Below are 21,393 nucleotides of genomic sequence, written 5' to 3'. Positions count from 1 at the left end.
AAAAACTCACCATCCATTTATGATATAACCTCTCAACAACGTGGGTACAGAAGGAACATACCTCAACATAATAAAAGCCATGTCTAGGGGCGCCTGGGTAGCGCAGTCGTTAAAGCGTCTGCCTTCGGCTCAGGGCGTGATCCCGGCGTTCTGGGATCGAGTCCCACATCAGGCTCCTCCGCTATGAGCCTGCTTCTTCCTCTCTCACTCCCCCTGCTGTGTTCCCTCTCTCGCTGGCTGTCTCTATCTCTGTCAAATAAATAAATAAAATCTTAAAAAAAAAAATTAATAAATAAATAAATAAATAAATAAATAAATAAATAAAAGCCATGTCTGAGAAGCTCGCAGTGAACATCAATGGTGCGAGGCTAAAAGCGTTTCCAGAAACAAGACAGGATGTCCACTCTCACCACTTTTATTCAACATAGTTTTGGAAGCCCTAGCCACAGCAATTATGTAAGAAAAAGAAATAAAGGAATCCAAACTGGAAAAGAAGTCAAACTGTCACTACTTGCAGATGACATGATATTACACATCGAAACCCCTGAAGACTTCAACCAAAAAATTATCAGATCTAATGAATGAATCCTAAGGTCGCAGGACACAAAATTAACATACAGACATCTGTTGCATTTCTATACACCAATAACAAGTTATCAAAAAGAGAAATTAAGAAAATAATTCCATTTACAATACCCAGGAATAAATATAACCGAGGCGGTGAAAGATCTGTACACTAACAACCATAAGACATTGATGAAAGAAACTGAACACGACACACATAAACAGAAAGATATTTCATGCTAACAGACTGGATGAATTACTATAGTTAAAATGTCCAAACTCCCCCAAACCATCTACGGATTCAACGCAATCCCTATCAAAATACCAACAGCATTTTTCACAGACAGAACTAGAACAAAGAATCCTAAAATGTGTTTGGAACCACAAAAGACCCCTAAGAGTCAAAGAAATCTTAAGAAAAAGCAAAGCTGGAGGTACCAACATCCCTGATTTCAAAGTGTACAAAGCTACAGTAATAGCAACAAAGCTGTGACCATCAAGACAGGGTGGGACTGGCACAAAAACCGACACATCAATGGGAGAGAACAGAGACCCCAGAAATAAACCCACAGCTACGGGGTCAAGGATTCTATGGCAAAGCAGGAAACAATATACAGTGGGGAAAAGTCTCTTCAACAAACGGTGTTCAGGAAAGCCACATGCAGAAGAATGAGACTGGACCAGTTTCTTACACCAGCCACAAAAATAATTTCAAAATGGATTAAAGACCTGAGAGTAAGACCTGAAACCCTAAAGCGCCTAGGGGAGTAAGTTCTTTATGTTGGTCTCAGCGATCTTGACTTGACCAGTCTCCTGAGGCAAGGGCGACAAAGCTAAACTGAACAAACCGCATCAAACTAAAAAGCTTTCACACCCTGAAGGAAGCCGTCAACGAAGGGAAAGGCAACCGAGGGAGTGCGAGAAGATATTTACACGTGACACGTCCAATAAAGCGTTAGTATCTGAAATATGTAAAGAACTTACATAACTCAACACCAAAAAAAAAAAAAAAAAGAAATAAAATAACCCAATTAAAAATGGGCAGTGGACCCAAATAGACATTTTTCCAAAGAAGACATCCAGATGGCCAACAGACACATGAAAAGATGCTCAACATCACTCAGCATCAAGGAAATACAAATCCAAACCAGAATGGCTAAAATTGAAAAGACAAGAAACAGCAGGTGTTGGCGAGGATGCGGAGAAAGGGGCCCCTCGCGCACTGTTGGTAGGAACGCAAACTGGTGCAGCCCCTGTGGACAACAGTATGGAGGTTCCTCAAAAAATTAAAAATAGAATTATACAATCTAACAGTTCTGCTACTGGGTTATTTACCCAAAAATCAAAAATACTGATTTGAAAAGATATATGCACCCCTGTGTTGTTGCAGCATTATTTACAATCGCCAAGATATGGAAGCAACCTAAAATTCCCTTGATAGCTGAGTGGATAAAGACGGTGTGGAATACATACATGATGGAATATTACTCAGCCATCAAAAAAGAATAGTATCTTACCATTTGAACCACATCGATGGACCTAGAAGATGTTATGCTAAGTGAAATAAGTCATTCAGAGAAAATAAATACCATATGATTTCTCTTACATACGGAATTAAAAAAAAAAACATAAACAGACACAAAGAGAACAATCTGGTATTTGCCAGAAAGAAGGGAGGTGGGGAAGGGGATTAAAAGTTACAAATGTGCCCTTATTAAAAAAAAAAAAAAAAAAACAAGGGTATACCATATACAACCTAGGGAATATAATTAATAATATGTAACCACTTTGTATGGTGACAGACAGTATCTAGATTTATAGTGCTGTTTTCTTTGTAACTCTTATAAATGCTGAAACACTATGTTGTCTGCCTGAAACTAACATAATGTTGTATGTCAACTACACTTCATAAGAAAAGAACTAAGTAAACATTAAAAAAAGAGCCCCAGGCTGGACCTCCAGTCCCTGGGACACAGAGGCCACAGTGGAATGAGCAGGGGTGCACGTGTCTGAGGCGAACTGCACAGGTCCGCAGGGGCAGGTGCAGAGAGGACTCGCTCTCTCCAATCCCTCTGGCTAGTGGTCAGCGGGGCAGGTGACAGCCCAAACGCAGCCCAAAGAACAAGAAAAGCTGTGAGCTCCCCCCGTGGTCTGGCCCCCACTGCTGTCAGCCCCCGTGGGGCCTCTGCGTGCACTGGGAACTCGTGGGGCCTGGGGACTCCTCTTGGGACCTGCTGGGAAGGGTAGGCCAACCAGGCAGTGGCAGCGCCAGGGGCTCCAAGGAACACACCACTGTGGAGGGTCAGCCCCTGGCAGCCCTTCCTGCCATGTCCAGGCTGCCCCAGCCAGCAAGCCGGTGGACCCTGCTGCCCCCTTCCCACAGCACAGTGACACCAGCCCCTGGGACACAGCCAGCACTGGGTCAATGTCAGGTGCAAGAAAAGGAGGGAATGAGCAGATGAGAGCTGCCCGTTCTCAGCCACGCGCCATGTCCTTCACCAGGCTGGGACCAGAACAGCACATTCGGGAAACAGAGGCAGGTGGCAGAGTCACACTGCGGGCCTCCAGAGGCTTGCTGTCCGTTCAGAGACGGGCCAACATGGCCAGTTGCTGTCACCTCCCCCGTTTCTCCTTCCAACAGCAAGCTGTGGGTTTCTGGCACCACGCATAGCATGACGCGGATGGAAACAACTCTCCAGAATTTGGACAATTTTTTTTTTAATGATTTTTTATTATATTATGTTAGTCACCATACAGTACATCCCCGGTTTCCGATGTAAGGCTCGATGATTCATTAGTTGCGTATAACACCCAGTGCACCATGCAATACGTGCCCTCCTTACTACCCATCACCAGTCCATCCCATTCCCCCACCCCCCTCCCCTCTGAGGCCCTCAGTTTGTTTCTCAGAGTCCATAGTCTCTCATGCTTCATTCCCCCTTCTGATTACCCCCCTTTCTTTATCCCTTTCTTCCCCTACCAATCTTCCTAGTTCTTATGTTCCATAGATGAGAGAAATCATATGATAATTGTCTTTCTCTGCTTGACTTATTTCACTTAGCATTATCTCCTCCAGTGCCGTCCATGTTGTAGCAAATGTTGAGAACTCGTTCTTTCTGATAGCTGAGTAATATTCCATTGTATATATGGACCACAACTTCTTAATCCAGTCATCTGTTGAAGGTCATCTCGGCTCCTTCCACGATTTAGCTATTGTGGACATTGCTGCTATGAACATTGGGGTGCATATGGCCCTTCTCTTTACTACGTCTGTATCTTTGGGGTAAACACCCAGTAGTGCAAGGGCTGGATCATAGGGTAGCTCAATTTTTAACTTTTTAAGGGACCTCCACACTGTTTTCCATAGTGGCTGTACCAACTTGCATTCCCACCAACAATGTAAGAGGGATCCCCTTTCTCCACAATCTCTCCAACAATTGTTGTTTCTTGCCTTGTCTATTTTTGCCATTCTAACTGGCGTAAGGTGGTATCTCTGTGTGGTTTTGATTTGAATTTCCTTGATGGCTAATGATTTTGAATATTTTTTCATGTGTCTGTTAGCCATTTGTATGTCTTCATTGGAAAAGTGTCTGTTCATATCTTACAGAATAGAGAGCCCAGAAATGGACCCTCGGCTCTTTGGGCAACTAATATTTGATAAAGCAGGAAAAAACATCCGGTGGGAAAAAGACAGTCTCTTCAATAAATGGTGCTGGGAAAATTGGACAGCTACATGCAAAAGAATGAAACTTGACCACTCTCTCACACCATACACAAAAATAAACTCCAAATGGATGAAAGACCTCGATGTGAGACAGGAATCCATCAAAATTCTAGAGGAGAACATAGGCAACAACCTGTACGACATCGGCCAAAGCAACCTTTTTCATGACACATCCCCAAAGGCAAGAGAAACAAAAGATAAAATGAATTTGTGGGACTTCATCAAGATTAAAAGTTTCTGCACAGCCAAGGAAACAGTCAGAAAAACTAAGAGGCAGCCCACAGAATGGGAGAATATATTGCAAATGACACTACAGATAAAGGACTGGTATCCAAAATCTACAAAGAACTTCTCAAACTCAATACACGAGAAACAAATAAATCAAAAAATGGGCAGAAGATATGAACAGACACTTTTCCAATGAAGACATACAAATGGCTAATGGACAATTTCTTTTTTATTTATGTATTTATTTATTTTTCAAATGCGCTCAGTCCCAAAGAAAGATTTTTGTGAACGTGACCTTGGGCTGGCGGGATAGAAAGCCGGTAAGCAGGACAGGCCACTCTCGTCCCCACAGGGATCTGCTGGGTGCCCAGCACTTTTCCAAGAACAAAACCCTCGTTTAAATATTAGACAAGAGATCACACATCCTGGTGAGTGTGCATCAACACTGGACCATTCTGGGCGGAAGACAAAGGAAATAATTCTCGCCATTTTTACAGTGCGGGCTGCAAGAAAACCCCACCACTTGCTCTGTCCAAAGAGAACATTCTTTTGTGCTCCGAGCAGAGGACAGTGTTGGCTCCTCTCGTCAGGGAGTCTGCGCAGATTCCTAGCGGGCACTTACTGGCAACTTTCACTAACAGGACAACTTGAAATGTGGCTGTTTTCCAAGAAAATAACAGTGGGCTAGATTCTCAAGTCTGTCAGAGAAGCGTCAAGGGACCTCGCCTGAAAGTTAATGGAGTACATTGCAAAGAGAACCTTCCAGAAAAAAAGAAGTGGTGGGCCTGGAAAACTTACTGAAACCCTGGGGAAACGTGCAAGCACGTCCCTCTCTCTCAGTGAGGAATCAGCTTCTAGAATGTTCCCATGTGGGCGTGGAACTGTGTCCTCGGTTTGTGATGCGTGCGGGGCAGCCTGCAGGCGCGGGGACGACACAGAGGCTCCAGGCAGCAAGCGCCCGGCCCAAAGGCACCCAGCTAACCCTGAAAGCTCTTATCTTAGCAGAGATGAAAGCAGCAGCCTTGGTTCTTGTCCTTGGAAGAGCTCGCTTTGAGGAGCGAGAGACTCCTGACCCCAGAGGGCATCAGGAAGGGCAGAGGGGGCTGTGCTAGTCGGGCCTGCAGCCCACCCCCTTCCCAGCTGCATGTCAGGGGAGGTAGGGGCTAGACTGGAGGGAAACACTTCGTTTGGACTGAGGCTCCTCCCCAGGCTAAATAGCTAAAGAACAACAAGGGAGGAAAATGACACCTGGACGGTCCCCAGAAGACCCCCAGCGCACGCTGTCACCAGGGAGCGTCCTTAGTGCCCCCTTCCCCCTGCCGCGTGTTCAGCGACGGTGCAGAGCAGCGCCGGGACAGTCCCGGGTCCACAACTGGAGTAAACAGCCAGCAGTGTCCAGCCAAGGGCCTCCTCTGTCTTCAGCACAGGACACGGACATGCGGATGTCCTCAAAGCACACGGGTCTGACGCCAGGCTGAACACAGCAGAAACGAGAAGCTCAGACAAATGGAAGGCAGGCAGTCAGCCCCGAAGTCAATGCAGAGCAAACAAGAGAGCTCACCATTGGCCAAAGGCTCTGACAGCTCCAGCCCAGTGACCCAACCCCAGCTTGGCACCAAACACCCGAAGCTGGGCCCGGGACCCCACTGAACGCTCTGGGCTGCAGAGCTGAGCTCAGTCCCACAGGTCCGGAACATAGGACGTGTTCCTCCCCCGAGGAGGCTCGGAGGAAGCTCTGACCAAGTCGCCCCCGTGGTGGCCGGGCACTCTCTCACACCTGGAGTGGAGGAGGCCGCGGGTGCTCAGGCGGGGTGAGGACAGCAGCCCGCAGCAGTGTGGGGACAGCGTTCGGGGCCAGCACCTTCAGCAACAGCTGAAATGCTGTGAAAGCGAACTGTACCTTTCCAGGTGACCTGTACCCTGGGCCTTCCTATGTACATGGGGTGGGGAGGGGTAAGGACAAGAGAAATTGACTCTGTCACTTCCCCAAACTCATCCCAACGTCTCCTCCGGTTAACATCACAGCCTGGCAGGTGGGCCACCGGGAGGGTCTCTGAGGGGCACACAGGGAGCCACCGGGGCTGCTCCAGAAAACGGGGCTTGGATGCTACCGACGCTTGTCCACGCGGTCCCAAACAGGCACAGCCTCCAAAGGATGAGGCCAGGCATCAGACCTCCCTTGGGGCACTGGTCCCCGACCTGCCTGCCCAGAAGCGGGCCAGGACCCTGTGTGCCGAGGCCCTCCTTCCCCACAGATCCTCCCCATTCCCCAACCCAGAGACTTTACTATCCATTATGCTGAGAAGTGCCCTCTGCCAGGGGCCCGTGTGCCTCGGGTTACCTCTCCACCTGCCAGCAGGGCAGTCCGGGACGCAGGCCCAGGATGCAGACCCGCTGCACACCTGCTTGGCCCGCAGCTCTCCTCCACCACGCTGAGGGTCCTCCCCCTGATGCAGAGGGCCAGGATTCCTCCCAGGTGCACAGTCCCCAGCCACCTTGCCCACCCTCCCTCCTGTGCAGCTGCACTTGCTGGGGGACAATCTGGGGCAGCTCTCCGTGCACCTTAGAGCTCCCACGGTCCCCCAGGAGGTGCCAGCACCGACCGCAGACCTCCCCTCCCACTGGTTAAACAGCATGGAGAGCGAAGACTTTGACACCTGTCCTAGTTTAACAAGCGGATGCCCCATCCTGTGCCATCTTATTCCCTCTGCCCTCCTCAACCCCGTCCCTGCCCCAGAGACACACCAGGAGGTTACTGCCTGGGCCTCTGCCCACAGTGCCTCCACCAGAGGGCTCCTTCCCCAGAACCCCCAGGACTTCCTCCCTGCCCGGCCTCAGTCCGATTCTGAGATCCAAATTCAAGCTCCTTGGAAAGAAGGCACGGAGGCCCAGCCTTTAGAGAGCCCCGTGCCGGGGCCTAAAGCCAGCCTGGCCTCAGAAGCTTCCATAATCCAAGTCGCCTATAGCCTGTAAGAATGTCTCCCTCTCTGCATCCTCCAAACCTGACCAATGATTCAAATGCCCGCGTTGGAAAAGATGCCAGTAAATCTGGTCCAGCTGCGAAGCGGGCTGGGGCGAGGGCCTGCTCGTTGGCATTCCCGACGTGAGGCTGTGAACACATTCCTGGAGGATAAAAATTAACCAGCGACCACCACCAGGCTCGGGCCCCTTGGTCTCAGGGAGGCCACCGGCCCCCCGTAGGTCCTGCGCACCAGTCAGGAGGACTGCCTCCCCCCCGCCACCCCTTCCTCAGCACAGGATGCTCACTGCCACTGCCGGGCCAACGCGGGGCCCAGGTCCGTGTTTCCTCCGAACAGCCGCCGAGGGAACTCTGGGTAACTGCACTCATAGATCCTGGGCTCCGGCACGCAGTCCCCACACTGAACTATTTATCCAAATTAAAACCATTCTCCAGAAACAAAATCAGACCCTTTTAATTGAAAATAAAACCAAGCAACCCTGAAGGCTCTTTTTTTTTTTTAAATGAAAGACATTCTTCCTGCTTTCTCATTCCATTAATCACAGCGTTTACACGATCTGTCAAAATAGCTTAGTAAGAAGCCTCCCTCTTCCTTTGCCTGCAGGCCTGGTTTTTAGCCCGTGGGTGCCGGCGTTCAGGGACACCGGGTGGACACAGCGAGGCTCCAGTAAGCACATGCTCTCTCCACTGCAATTTACGGGGGGGCTTCCAAAAGTCTGTGTCCCCTCCTAGATGTACACCCAAAAGGAGTGAAAACACGGCTCAAAACAGACACTCGTGCATCCTTGTTCCCTGCAGTGTTACTCCCAACAGCCAGACCATCAGGCAGCCCGAGTGCCCAACAACGGACACCCGAACCGCGGGCCGTCCATGCGACGGAGTATTATTCAAGCCTTAAAGCGGGAGGGCGTTCTGACACCTGCCACAGGGTGGATGAACCTGCAGGATGTGAGTGGAATAAGGCAAGAAGGCACAAAAAAGACAAAGTCTGTGTGACCCTACTTCTACGAGGTCCCTGGAGGACCCACACTCGTGGAGCCAGAGAGTTGGGGCGGGGGGAAGGGCTGGGGGCAGGGACTGGGGGCGGGGGAGGGGAGTAAGTGTTTCATGGGCATAGAGTTTTCCTTTCACGAGACGAAGAGGGATCCAGGGATGGACGGTGGCATTGCCAGCACGACACAGATGTGCTTAGTACCACGGACCTGTACACTTGAAAATAGCCACAATGGGAAATGTTATATTCTATGCATTGTACCACAATAAAATAAAAAAAAAAAAAAAGTTTGTGTTCTTTGACCTCTCGGCCAGGCTTGGAAGTCCTTCCAGGAATATGAGCAGCCAGAGTCTTGGCTCAAGAACCTCCAGGCAAGGGGGCACGCAGGTGGCGCACGGCCATCGGGCAGACGGTCATCGTGAACGTTACTGCGCGTCCACGTCGTGGGGAGCCGTGCTGCCATCAACACCCGTGCGCGCACAGCAGTTACAGGTGGGGACATGCGGTCACTGCCGTGTTGGGGCTGAAGTGCAGGGCACAGAGTGACACGCGGGATCGCGGCGCAGTCAACCCAAAAAGCATGGCCGGGACGTGGCATCAAGTGCACGAAGAAAACACGGCCTCTGGGGCGGTGCTGTCGTCGGAAAGACATTTCTCCAAGTCTACAGCCGGCAGAGAGCACAAGAAAATTGTTTTGTAGGAAAAGAGTCAAAAATTGGCTTAAGAAACTCAGAGCTCCATTATCTGGGAAGCTTCTCCTACCCCGAGCAGAAGCGTAGATGACAAGTGCCCCTCCCCTCATGGGCCTGGGACAGGAGAAAATGCCACCTAACCGGGCCAAGGGCCCCTCCGGCCTCACTCAGCGCCCCCCCCGCCCCCCCCCCCCGCCCAGCGGGGGGGGAAAAAAGCACAGATAGGCCCGCTCCCCACACCCCCGCCCACCAGGCACTTCAGATCTTTTAGTGATGAACTGGAAACACACCTGTCCCGGATCACCAGGACAAAGGTGCCCCATCACCTCCTCCGGTTATCACAGGGCTGGCCCCTGTCAGGGATCAGATAGCGCCTCCAAGAATGAGGAAGTGGTGTTCCAGCCGGAGACCCCGGGGCTATGGACATTCAGCGGGACCAAGTCAGCAGTGGCCAGGGAGGGACAGCCAGCGCCACGAGTCACACAGAACAGCCCTGTAGGGCCTGCCGGTATGAGTCCCGCGAGGGGCAGCGAGGCCTCAGGCTGCAGGTGGGGAACCCCAAGGACACTCACGGCGACAAAGGGCAGCTTTACCCCAAGTCTGTGGCCGCCAGAGCCCACTCTTTCCTCCCAGCGGGCTGCCTGAACCGCGCCTTTGATCTGCGTCCAAAATCACCAGTGGGGAGGGAGTGAGCCTCAGGAAACCCCTGAGAGGTGATGAATTAGGAGGGAGGAAGGCCAGGACCGAGTCAATGGAGCCCTTTTGTTCCTGGAGCCAGCGCTGCTGTTCCAGCTCGGCCCCAGCTCCGGGAGGAATGCGCACAGAACGAAGACGCCCAGCTAATAGCTGGCCAGGCCCCAGGGCGCCTCGCTCGCAGGCCAGATGTGGGCCTGCCCCCCCACCCCGCCCCGCTCCCAATGAGTGACATGCGGCACCCTGCAGCTGTGGGCCGCAGCAGGAGCAAGGTCCTGACTCTGGCAAGACCTACTCTGCAAAGAGCAAAGCAGTCACAGGCCAACACAGGCCTCGCTGCGCCCCCAGAGCACTTGCCTGCTCCCACGGCTGTCAGAGCTCCTGGGTCTTCCAAACCTCAGGCAGTGGTTTCACGGCTGCTGGCCAGTTGCAGAAAGTCTGCACTGAAATGCCACCCGGGCACACCCGGCCACTGCCTCTGGGCGCAGTGAGTGCCGTTGAGACCCTCAGCGGCCTGGACAGTGCCTGTGGGCGCGGCGTGGATGGTGCCCGCGGGCGCGGCCCGGCCGGAGAAGCTGGAACAGGGTCCCACAGACGTCTCCTAATGTTGAACAAAGCCGGGGCTGCAACGGGTACAGGGAGCGTTATCATCTCTTCAGAGCAGAGGAAGAGGAAGGCGGGAGCCCCCACGTGCCACAATTAGAGGTCAGGGAGGAAGGAAGACAGAAGCAGAGAGAGACACAGGCTCCCGTCCGAGGAAGCAGCTGCGGAGGGAACCCTGCCAGCTGGGGACACCTCGCCGGCCCCTCACAGGGAACCGTGGGGACCCGTGGTCTCAGGAAGAAGTGCCAGTATTGCAGACGGGCCTGGGTTCCAATCCAGGGCTCCTCCCAGCACCATGCCACCCCATCCACTCACAGGCTCCGGCCCCTGGAGGCCAAGGCTGGACAGGCTCTGTCCCCAGACCCACCAGCCCCATGACACGGGCAAGCTAGTTAAGTGCGCCGAGTCTCAGGGCCCAATTCTGGAAAATACAGACAAAAACCACGCCTTGAGAGGTTGGGAGCAGATCAGATATTGTCCAGCAAGTGCCCTGCATCGGTGAGCACAGCTGTGCATTCAGAAAAAGGCGTCATTCTTGCAAGGTCACTAGGCTGGGCCCAGGGGGAAGCTGGGGAGGGGGGGGACGCTCCCAGGCTTCCTGCCCAGCCCAGGAATGCCTTGGAAAGGCTTCTCTCCCGGAGCTGGTGGAGGAGGAGGAGCACCTCCCTTCCCTGACAAGAGAATGCTCCACTGAAGGGAATTTTCCTGATGACTGACCAAGACTCCTTGAACATAAATTTGTCATTAATTTAGCCCACTCGGGACAAAATATATTAATACCAGATCACCACCTTTTTTTTTAATTAATGTAACTCTTTAAAAATGTGTAGGGGTCATCACCAATGACCCTCATGCCCTGAGTGACACAGGGGGACACTTCTAAGGTTGGCCCCAGGTGATGGTCATCCCCGCCTTCACTGGCATCCTCCTCCTAATTCAGCAGAGGCAGCCCCCCCCCGGGGGGGGGGGTTGTGAAGGGGGGTTTCCGGAACACTCCGCAGGGCTGCACCAGCACCAGGCACACAGCCAAGACCTAGATGTCCCCGAGGGCATGAGGAGAGGGACAGCTCGACGTGCCTGCAGGAGGGCCCACCTCTGTGGATGTGGTGGACCCCCAGCGGACCCACTGAGAGATGTAGTTGTTCACCAAACCCTGTCCCCATAAGCAGGGTCCTGCAGGAAGTTTCCAGAAACCTGGAGATTCTCATTTCCTGCTTTTATAAGGAACAGGCATCAAGAAGTTGTAACTTCCCAGCCTGAACAGTTGTGGGGTGCGGTGACCCAGCCCTTAGTTCTAAGGACTCAACACAGTAGAACAGATTCGTAACATTTCCCGACCCTAAGAGAAGCCAAGTCCCTTTCAGTTGCACTTTGATGGAAGCGACCTCGAATGCGTGGGTGTTTTCAAAGCGGGGGGGGGGGGGGGGGGGGCAGCATGGCAACAATGCCTTTGTGCAGTGGGATGGCTTTCCATACCAGGTCCCTGAGCACGCACCGCCCCCCTGCTGGGCCAGGAGGGTTTCAAAAGGACCTCTACCACAGCTGCTGAACAGTGCAGAGGCCCCAGACCATTCTGAAGACCGTGATGGCTGCCCACACTCATGCTCACTGCCGGGAACCAACAGCAGCTCTGGCTTCACCAGACACCTACTGAGCTAACCCACTAACCAGGACTGCTTTTTGCAGATCCAGAGCTGAGCACAGCGGTCTCCAGGTGCACCGGCTGGCTCTAGGGTAGTCCAGGCTCCGCACAGCTTCCAGACCCCACCCCACCCCACCCCTGCTCCCGCTGCCCAGAGCGGACCCTGGGGCCCAGCCACAAAACAAGGCCTCTCCCTGAGCCTCTCCCGTGGCTGGGAGCCACCCTAAGGAAGCCTCCCACTGAGAGAGCCGTGGACCCACTGGGTGGCAGGCGCAGGACGGTAACGCTGCTGGGGGAAGCTGGTGGCTTCTCCAGCAGGAATGCCCTGCACCGCCCCCCACCCCCCCACAGGAGCTCACAGGGGTAGAGAGGGTGTTGGGAGGGAACAAAAGGCTTTCCCCCAGCATGGTGGTGGTTTATGCCAGGCCGATCCTAGAGAAGGATCAGGAGAGCCAGGGCACTAGCCACAGGTTTGATCCAGATCCCTATTTGTCAATTTACTCATCTGTAAAATGGGCCAGCCAGCCGGTCAGAAACCTTCCCTTCTGGGGCTCTCTCCCCCAACTTTTCTTGCCTTTTGCCTTCTTCAGGCCTTTTTTTTGTACACACCACCCCCACCCCACACACCCCCCACTCCCCCCCCCATCAGCAACATCCCCTGCTGGAACATATTTGACCCTCTGACCTTAGCTCCCAGGGTCGCATTTGCAAGTTGCTCCATTTGAAGCCATTAGGTGCCAAAGCTACACTTTGTAAACGTAGTCAATTTGCATCCAGAAGCACACAGTTCCCAGGGGCTACTATTTCTGCCTTCTCAGGGCTTTGCAGAGGTTCATCTGCTGCTACTGCGAGCTTTGGCACCTCAGCTGAGGGACCTGCGGTGGGAATGTGCCTCCACTCGGTCAGGAGTGCAGGACTCCGGGCTGCGCCACCCCGATTCATCCACTTTGACAAGATACCTAGCCTCTTCTTTGCCTCCGCTTGCACACCCGTAAAATGGGGCAGTAATCGCAGCTCCCTCTGAGGGTTGCCATTTGGATGAAAGGCAGAATGAACGCATGCAAAGCATTGAGCACAAACACTCGAGAAGAACTTGCTCTTACCGCGCTATACTTTGTTTCTGAGGTCACCATTCCTTTGCAAGATTGCAAAGTAAAATGCTATTACTTTGTCTCTGAGGTCAGGAGTCTGGCCTCCTGCCGGTTCCCAGTCAGCTCCCTGTGCACAAAGGTCCCCTCATCCTCTGCAGCCCGGCCCTGCTCCCTCCACCCTCCAGCTGCAGAGCCCCTCCAGGCCCCTCCACAGAAACGCCTTTCTTAATACTTGTTGATTGATTTGCAAATATAACCTCCCTGGCCCTAAAGAGGGGAGAATCACAGGACAGCAAATCTCTTTCAAAGGGCCAAGAACTACGGCACTTCAAAGACAGCACTGGGCACACAGCAAATACCCCAGAATGTCAAAACGGCAGGTTCTGAAGGCTGCTTCATTAGGCAATGAGATAATAATGCAATATTAATATGAATGCAATAAATGCAATGAAAACTTGCACGTTCCTGTTCTTCCTATATTTTTAGAGTCTTGGAGGCTCACTCATTCATGTCACAGGAAGTGAACCACCCCCCCGAAAGTCCAAGTGTGTGAAGGACTGGGACCCCCTCAGGGTGGGGGCTTCTCAGTAAGTGGGCGGTGACCACCCTCAACAGTGCTCCCTGCTGGCCCCAAATCCCAGGGCGCTGCTATTAACCACGGTGGTGAGTGGGGGTCACCCTCTGGCGCTAAGAATCGAGTGCAGCTCTGGAGTCCCTTCCCGCCACACACTAATCATATCACTGCAAGCAAAGCCCCCAGCGCCCTTGTCAGGCAGCGGTGCCCACCCGCACGCAGACCCCCGCCCGCGCCCAGCGCGCCCGGACCCTCCCCCCGGCGGCTTGTCAGCGACCGCGCCGGCGGGCCAGGGGGCACGTGCCACAGGTGGCGCGGGCCCCGGGCGCCCCCCTCGCGGTTCCTGCTCCTTCGGAAGGAGGGAGCGCCCAGGGACCCCCCCACACGCGGGCCTCCCGCCCAGCACGGGGACGGGGACGGAGCCTGCTCGCCCAAGAGCGGGAGAGGGCCCCGAGCTCAGCTCTCCGCCCTGCAGTCTCGGGACGCGTCCCAGAGAGCGAAGTCCGCCGGGCGCCGCCGCGCAGTGCCACTCCGGCCGCGTCCCCGGACCCGGATCCGGACCCCGGATCCGCGCCGCGGGTCTCGCGCCCGGTCCCCGGATCCCGGACCGGATCTCTCCCGCGCGCGCCCCGAGCACCTCCCCGCGCCCGCCGCGCAGTCGCGGGCGCCGGCCAGAAACAAAGCGGGCGGCGGCGACGCGGCTCCGTACCTGGGCGAGCGGCGGGTCCCGCGGGGAGATGGCCGCAGCAAGCCGGGCGCCGAGAAGCGCAGCAGCGCGCGGGCGGGCCGTCCTCCTGGCTCGCCGCCGCGCCCGCCGCAGGGCCCCCTCGAGGCGGCGCGGGCAATCGCCACCGCCGCGCCCGGCCGCGGGTCACCTGGCCTCAGCGCCCGGCCCTGCGGGCGCCAAGCGGGCCCGCCCCCACGCACCCCCGTGCGCCCTCGGGCCTCCCCACCCGCTCCGGCAGGACCGCCAAATGGTGGACCCACTCGGAGGCCCCTGCTCCGAGCGTTCACGCGCCGCAGGTGGGGGCGAAGGTTGGAGTCCTGATCCCTGCAAAACTGGTTGTTCATTCATTCATTCACTCATTCATTCGTTCATTCATTCATTCCGTGCTATAACTACTGTGCCCTCGGGAACCCAGACCTCGCTGCCCGCCTGTAGCTTACACTCCAGCCGGGTCCTGCAAACATAAAGCAGCACAGCCATGAAGGACAAAGCCAAGATGCTTTAGAAGTCCCTGGAAGGTCCGGCCAATGGAGGGAGGGCTTGCGAAGACTTTAAAAGTCACATGATTTCCTAAAATAAGCCAGGAGCATTCAGGAGAGCGGGTCCCAGGCCAGAAGGATCCTCAGGAGAGGAGAGGCAGAGAAATTCCAGCATCCCCAGAGACCCAAACCTCCCCTCAGTCAGTCAGCCTCTGTTTTCCCTTTAATGAAATCCAGGAAATGGGCAGCACCCTCCAAAGACCCCTTGGAAAACACACCCCCTTCTGCAGAATGAGAAGTGCTGTTCCTCATATGCAAAAGAATGGCCTCAACACACCTTACCCTGAGGACCATGAGCCTGTGGGAAGCCCTTCACACGAGGAAAGCACATGCAAGAACACACCACCCTACATCCTGCAGAAGAGGGACGGGGGTTGTATCCATCACCAGGACCAAATTCTCTTAGAATCCCACCTGGAGAGGGCTGCACACATCTTAGGTGCGGTTCCATGACACCCCAACCTACCTGGCCCTCAGGGTCCAGCCCTGCCCATCCTGCCTTGCGGGGACCCCCTCGGATCATCACTGAGAGCAGAGATTGAACCCCACTCCAATTCCACTCCTACCCTGCAATGCCTCTTGGAAAGACCAGCAGCCACTGCCTTGCTCTAGGGGGTAGCATGATTTCTCAAGACGTCAAAAGTTATGACTTCCATCCTTAGATGGAGCTGGGCATTCATTCCCCGAGGCAAATGCTTCTGGAACACTGGGGAATAGAACAGACCTTTTCCTGCCCTCTAGGAGACCCCAGCCCAACAGCCCACAGGACAAGGCAGGGGGTACCAGGAAAGGAGCCTCTGTGGAAGAGGGAAGGAGAGAGGAGGTCACAGCCAGCCGATCCCTAAATGGGGCTGAGACTGGTGTTATTACGATCCTCTTTTTATCCATAGGGAAAAAAGCTGAAATCCTAAGTAACTTGCCTAAGGTCACCCAGCTGTTCACAACACAACATGATAAAAGATCCAGAACCATCAGGCCAACAAGCTCCTCTTAACTGTCCTCCACGCTGCCCGGTTCCACGCATCCATCCCGTACAGTTGCGCCAACTCGTCTCTTTGCTGGAACATCCCAGCGCCTACGGCGTCTCTCCATCTTGGGCCCAGGCTCTGTCACAATGTCCAGGTCTCCGCTGGCTGAACGACTCAGTGAACTTGAACTTCAGAAGGTAGCCGGATGTTCACTTGCAGGGGCAAGGCCAATAGGCTCGTCCAAGATTGCGCGGCTGGGAAGCTAGGGGTCCTCACCCTGCCAGGCAGCCCCTCGTAAAATCTCTGTCCTCAAATTGCTCTCCCTCAAAGCCAAACAGTCCCGCCCACCCTGCTGCCCCTTGCCAGCGGGCCCGCCCCAACCACCCCCTTGTTTCTGGGACTAGGGACACTTGGAATTCCAGCCTTCTCACAGAGCCCCAAGAAGGGAGGAGGCACGCTGGACCTGGTGTGCTCTTGCATTCTCCCTTAGCCCGTGCAGCTGGCTCCCTGATTCACCGAAGTACAAATGCCCACACCTGCCCAGAGACTGGCGCGGTGGGGGGGAGGGGGGAGGGAGTGGCTTCCCAGGTCCAGGAACTCCCACTTCCCAGCCCACAACTTCGAGTTTCCAAGAACTTGAACAACAGGGCATGCTGCAATTATCTGAAAAAGGGACACACATTTTTTCCATCCTCACCCATCCAAAAATATCTCAAATCTGAAAACAAAAGTCTCAGACCAGTTTAGCTGAGGCCAGGCAGCCTTACACCAAGAGCAGCCGCTCCCTTCCCAGTACCACAGACAGGGCAGGCGCGGCTCTGGGCAGGGGCTCGGCCGCATCTCTAGTGCCCAGAGCCCCTGTTGTTCCTTCCCATTGGGTGCCCAGAGCCCCTGTTGTTCCTTCCCATTGGAGTTCTGAAAGAACTTCCTGGAAGCTTGTCGTTGCCATGAAGATGGTCTTGACCAGAGCCAAAGTCTGACAATTTAGTATCCCCGGGTCAAAGGCAGCATGTGGGCAATGATGTGGATAATTTTCTGAATTCCTAGCCCTGAAAAGTAACATTTTCCAGAGAGCCGCTGGAAGGGACAGCAGGAAGCAGGACACGGCTGCCTCACCTAGCTCATGGCACCATGAGGCCAGAGTGGGACCACAAGCCGGTGTGATGCATTTAGGTACCATGCTCCCCTAGAGCTCGCTGGGACAGGGCCCCCTCCCCTCCCTATGCTTCTCTCCCCAAACACACAAGTCCACAGCCACATCCTGGCACTTCACCTTTTCTGTTCTGCAGAGCCTTTCCCGAGCCTCAGTACCCTCTCTGACAAAATGCATGCACACACCATCTTCTGCAGCCATAGCCCTGGGAGCCCCTGACCTGTGCCACTGCTGGAGCCATGGACGTGGGCTCTGAGATAGACCTGAGTAGGATCCTACCCTGGGAGGAAAGAGGGAGGCAGGTCAAGCGGGTGCTGGTGCTGTGGGAGCTGTCCTGGAGCACATAGGTCTGTCTCGGCGTGGGCTGCCCGGGGAAGGCCACCCTTTGCCCCTGAGGCCATCCCCAAAGGAGACTGATGGCCCAGGGCCGCCTCCCAGCAGCCCGGTGGCAAGCGTTCATTGAAGGGGTCTGGACTATCATTGCGAGCACCCCGAGGTCCCACTGGGCTGCCTTGTCCCAGAGCTGGCACCAACTCTAGAATGACTCACCGGCTCTCAGTTGTCCTGCCATCTTTAGAACAGGAGGGAAGCTGCCCCTGCCTCCCCAGCAGCCTGCCCAGCGAAGCCAGCTGGCCCCATCCTGCAGGCGGCCGGGGCTGCTCTCCCTCCTATGGTCCCCCCTGGGTGGCACTTAGAGCAGGAGCCCAGGAGACCCAAGGCAAACAGCACAAGGACAAACATGACCACGGCAGAGTGGAAAGAAAGCTGCCACAGGGCGGACCAGCTCAGGACTTCTGGGGTCACTGAAGCCCTGACAGCCAGGTGTTCTGTTCCTTGCACCCAAGCGCGTTCCTGATGGGATCAGGACACAGGGATCCACCTGCTGGGGTTTCCAGAGAGGTCCGAGCCAAGGGGTGATAACTGGCCGCCTGAGGGAGGAGCTTCTTGCCCCCTCTGGAGCGGGTGGGCATGGCCTCCCCCCCATCCCACCTCCCCTTGCCTGGAGCACCAGCACCTGTTCCTTCTGCCGGCAGGTGCAGAGCCCACCTGTCCTGAGCTCACCCCACGTGCAGGCAGCTGCCCCGAAGTAGGACCGCAGCAGTCCTTGGTGCTCCCGCCTGCCTTCTCCCTGGATATGTTTTTGCCTCCCCAGTGCTGAGCTGGGTGCATGGACCTCAGCAAGTCTTCCAAGAGGGTGTGTGTTGAATAAATGAGTGATCCTGGAAGAATGAACAAATCTGAGGGGTCCGGAATGTCCAGGAACGCTAAGTGACATTTAGTCCAGTGCCCTGAGGGGTGAAACATGCTCTCCATACCTTGCAGAATGTATGGACTCCGGCTTCAGTGTTCAGAAGAGGGTCCCAAAGTAGAAGAGGGCAAAGGTGCCTCAGGGAGTCTCAGCGCCGGCTCCCAGTCCAGAGAACTGAGGTCCAGGGGCCCAGTGACTGCCCGCGGTCACACACAAGCCGGCAGCCTTCCCGTGGAACGAACTTGATCCTTTATTTAAAACGCCAACAGAGGGGCACCTGGGTGACTCCAGCCCGTTCAGTGTCGACTCTTGATTTTGGCTCAGGTCATGATCTCAGGGTCTTGAGATGGAGCCCCGTGTCGGACTTAGTGCTGGGCGTGGAGGCTGCTTGAGATTCTCTCTCTCCCTCTTCCTCTGCCCCTCCCCTTGCCTCTCTCATCCTCTCTTAAAAAAAAAAGTTAAAAATAAAATAAAATAAAATGCCACCGTAGAATGTAGAAGACCTGGAAGGAGTGACCCCAGTGACAATGAGCAAACCCAGCCCCTGGGCCCCATGCTAATCCCGCTCCTCAGTGGGAGGAGCCCAGGCTCTGGGAGAGGCAGCCGGTTCTGGGTCCAGGCAGGAAACCCAGGAGCTGAGCCGGGAGCACCACAGTGCCGGAGAGCAAGGCCCCGCTCAGAGCACAAAAGGCTTGAGGCAGTGGAAAGGACATGGCCCCCAACTCGAAAGAGCTCTCAGTGGCCAGAGCTGGAGCAATTTGAGCAACAAAATAAACACAGTTTGGGGTTATAATTCAAAGTATAAATATAAATACTCATGAGGGCATACCGACACAACAACTGGTTGAATGACTGTGTAAGAATAGGCAAAGCCCCTCACAGATTTCCAAACCGTCTGTGTGGCTAGCTCCCCACCAAGGAGACAGGGTGACGGGGCTTCCTCCCCACCCCCGAGCTGAGCTCCTTCTGCAGAGAGCACAGAGCTCAGGAGTCCGGGATCTCAGCCAGGAGATCAGGGTCCACAGTGACACGTGAGTGGTGCTGAGAGCAGGTGCCCTCCATGTGAGGTGGTGGGAATGGCACTCAGCCTCTCTGTTTCCCGCCGGGCTTTCCCTGAACCCCAGCCTACGTGGGAAGACACGCCAGACAATCCCAGCTGAGGGGCTGGCGGTCTGCAAAACACCTGACCTGCACTTGTCAAAACTGCCGGGGTCATCAAAAGCCAAGTCTGAGAACTGTGGTGGCCAGGAGGACCCCGAGGAGGAGACACAAGGGCTAAATGTCTCCTGGTGTCCTGGGCGGGGTCCTGGGACAGAGAAAGGACAGTGGGCTCCCAGGAGTGAACTCCAAATATGCTATGGGCTTTAGTTAAGCACCATGTCCCAGCCCTGGTGCCTTAGCTGTGACAACGTGACCGTGTAAGGCAGGGTAACAATGGGAGAACGGGGGGGCGGGGTGGTGTCTATCCAGGAACGCTGCACTGTCCTTGCCACGTTTCTATAAATCTAAAGGGATTCTCAAATAAAAAGTTTATTTTTAAAAATGCCATTGGAGCTAGAAGGAGAAAACGCTTCCCTCATAGAGGCGAGCACAGCGATGCGTCCCCGACCGCAGATGACCAAGTGCGAGATGTCACCTTGGACCGCCCCTCTGCGCCCCAGAGCGAGCCGAGCGCCCCCAAACGTCTGTGAACCTTTGGCCCCAAAAAACATGGTTCCCTTGTTCGGGGAACTTGTCCAGACCTGAACTTGTGGACGTGTGAAGTTCTTTCCCTCCGTTTCCCCTTCGCGTCTGCGTCCTTCTTAAACTTCTTTTTTTAGTGAAATACAGGTTTATTCCGAGAGAGACGAAATTTCCTGGATAAAGCATGTGTCTGATTTTGTGTCTCTGACAAATGTGTCACGGTGTCTCTCTAGCTGAGCAGGAATAGTGGGCACCACCTGGGGCATACGGTGCCAAGAAGGACATGAACAACTGTTGCTAAAACATACGTGTCTCTACAGAAGAGAATGTGAATATTTAATGAAAATTTAGAGCATCGATAACAGCTGACCTTCATCCTCCGGATCTAAGAGGGAACCACAACAATCCACTTACATGGTGCGTTACATGTTACAAACCCAGACAGATGGAATTGACGAACAGTGCTTTATAATAAAAACTGTGATTTAATTTCAAACAAAAGCATTACCATCCCCTTCCTTTATTCTGTGTGTGATCTCATCTGTGAACCCACTAGGTTACTGAAATGAGTACCAATCCCCGATGCTCCAATTGTTCTTTTCACGTTCAGCACCGAATTCAAAAGCACCATGGGGTGAGCGGTGCACAGATTATGACATGGATCTTAAGATAAGCAGTGATTCCTGGGGCACCTGGATGGCTCAGTTGGTGAAGCGTCTGCCTTCGGCTCAGGTCATCATCCCAGGGTCCTGGGATCCAGTCCTGCATCGGGCTCCCAATGAGCGAGGAGTCTGCTTCTCCCTCTCCCTCTGCCCCTCCGCCCCACGCGTGCGCACTCTCTCTCTCTCTCAAATAAATAAATAAAACTCAAAAAAAAAAAAAAGATAAAGAGTGATTCCTGCGAGGAACTGTGGTCAGGGGCCCCTAGAAGACCCAGGAGTCTCCCCCACAGAGCCAGGGCAGGGAGTGCTGACCATGGGCAGCCTCGGGACCCTGGAGGCTCTGGCCGACTGACTGTCCCAACCAAGCCTGGGACAGCAGAGAACTGAACTGTGCTGAGGTCAGCTCCCCAACCATGGCTGACAAACCAAGGGCCAAGCCAAGCGTGCTTCTCTTGACCACAGTCCAGATTGACCACCCGGACAGCAACGTGTTCCCACCAAATCACACAGGAATGACGCCGTCTGGGACAGAGGCCCAGGGAGGTGGGCACGGAGAGCCTGTCCCTGGAGACGCACGGACACGTCCCTGTGTGCCTAACCCCACCTGCAGGGTCTGAGACAGAATCC

General features: G+C 54.5%; 1 protein-coding gene across 3 annotated transcripts in view; it reads right to left on the bottom strand.

Moving 5' to 3' along the window:
• TNS3 (tensin 3) overlaps window positions 1–14,578 on the bottom strand; it is a 214,607-nt gene extending 200,029 nt beyond the window's left edge. For 2 of the 3 annotated variants that reach the window (XM_026501953.4, XM_026501970.4), the window contains exon 1: window positions 14,495–14,578. The gene's annotated coding sequence lies outside the window, so the exon portion shown is untranslated. Of the gene's footprint in view, window positions 1–61; window positions 201–14,494 lie in introns of those variants that run through there. The other variant, XM_057304562.1, reaches the window with a different exon arrangement.
• Window positions 14,579–21,393: the final 6,815 nt, after the last annotated feature.

Source organism: Ursus arctos, unplaced genomic scaffold, assembly GCF_023065955.2.
Source record: "Ursus arctos isolate Adak ecotype North America unplaced genomic scaffold, UrsArc2.0 scaffold_3, whole genome shotgun sequence".
Taxonomy (NCBI): domain Eukaryota; kingdom Metazoa; phylum Chordata; class Mammalia; order Carnivora; family Ursidae; genus Ursus; species Ursus arctos.
This window is presented reverse-complemented; position numbering and strand designations above follow the sequence as displayed.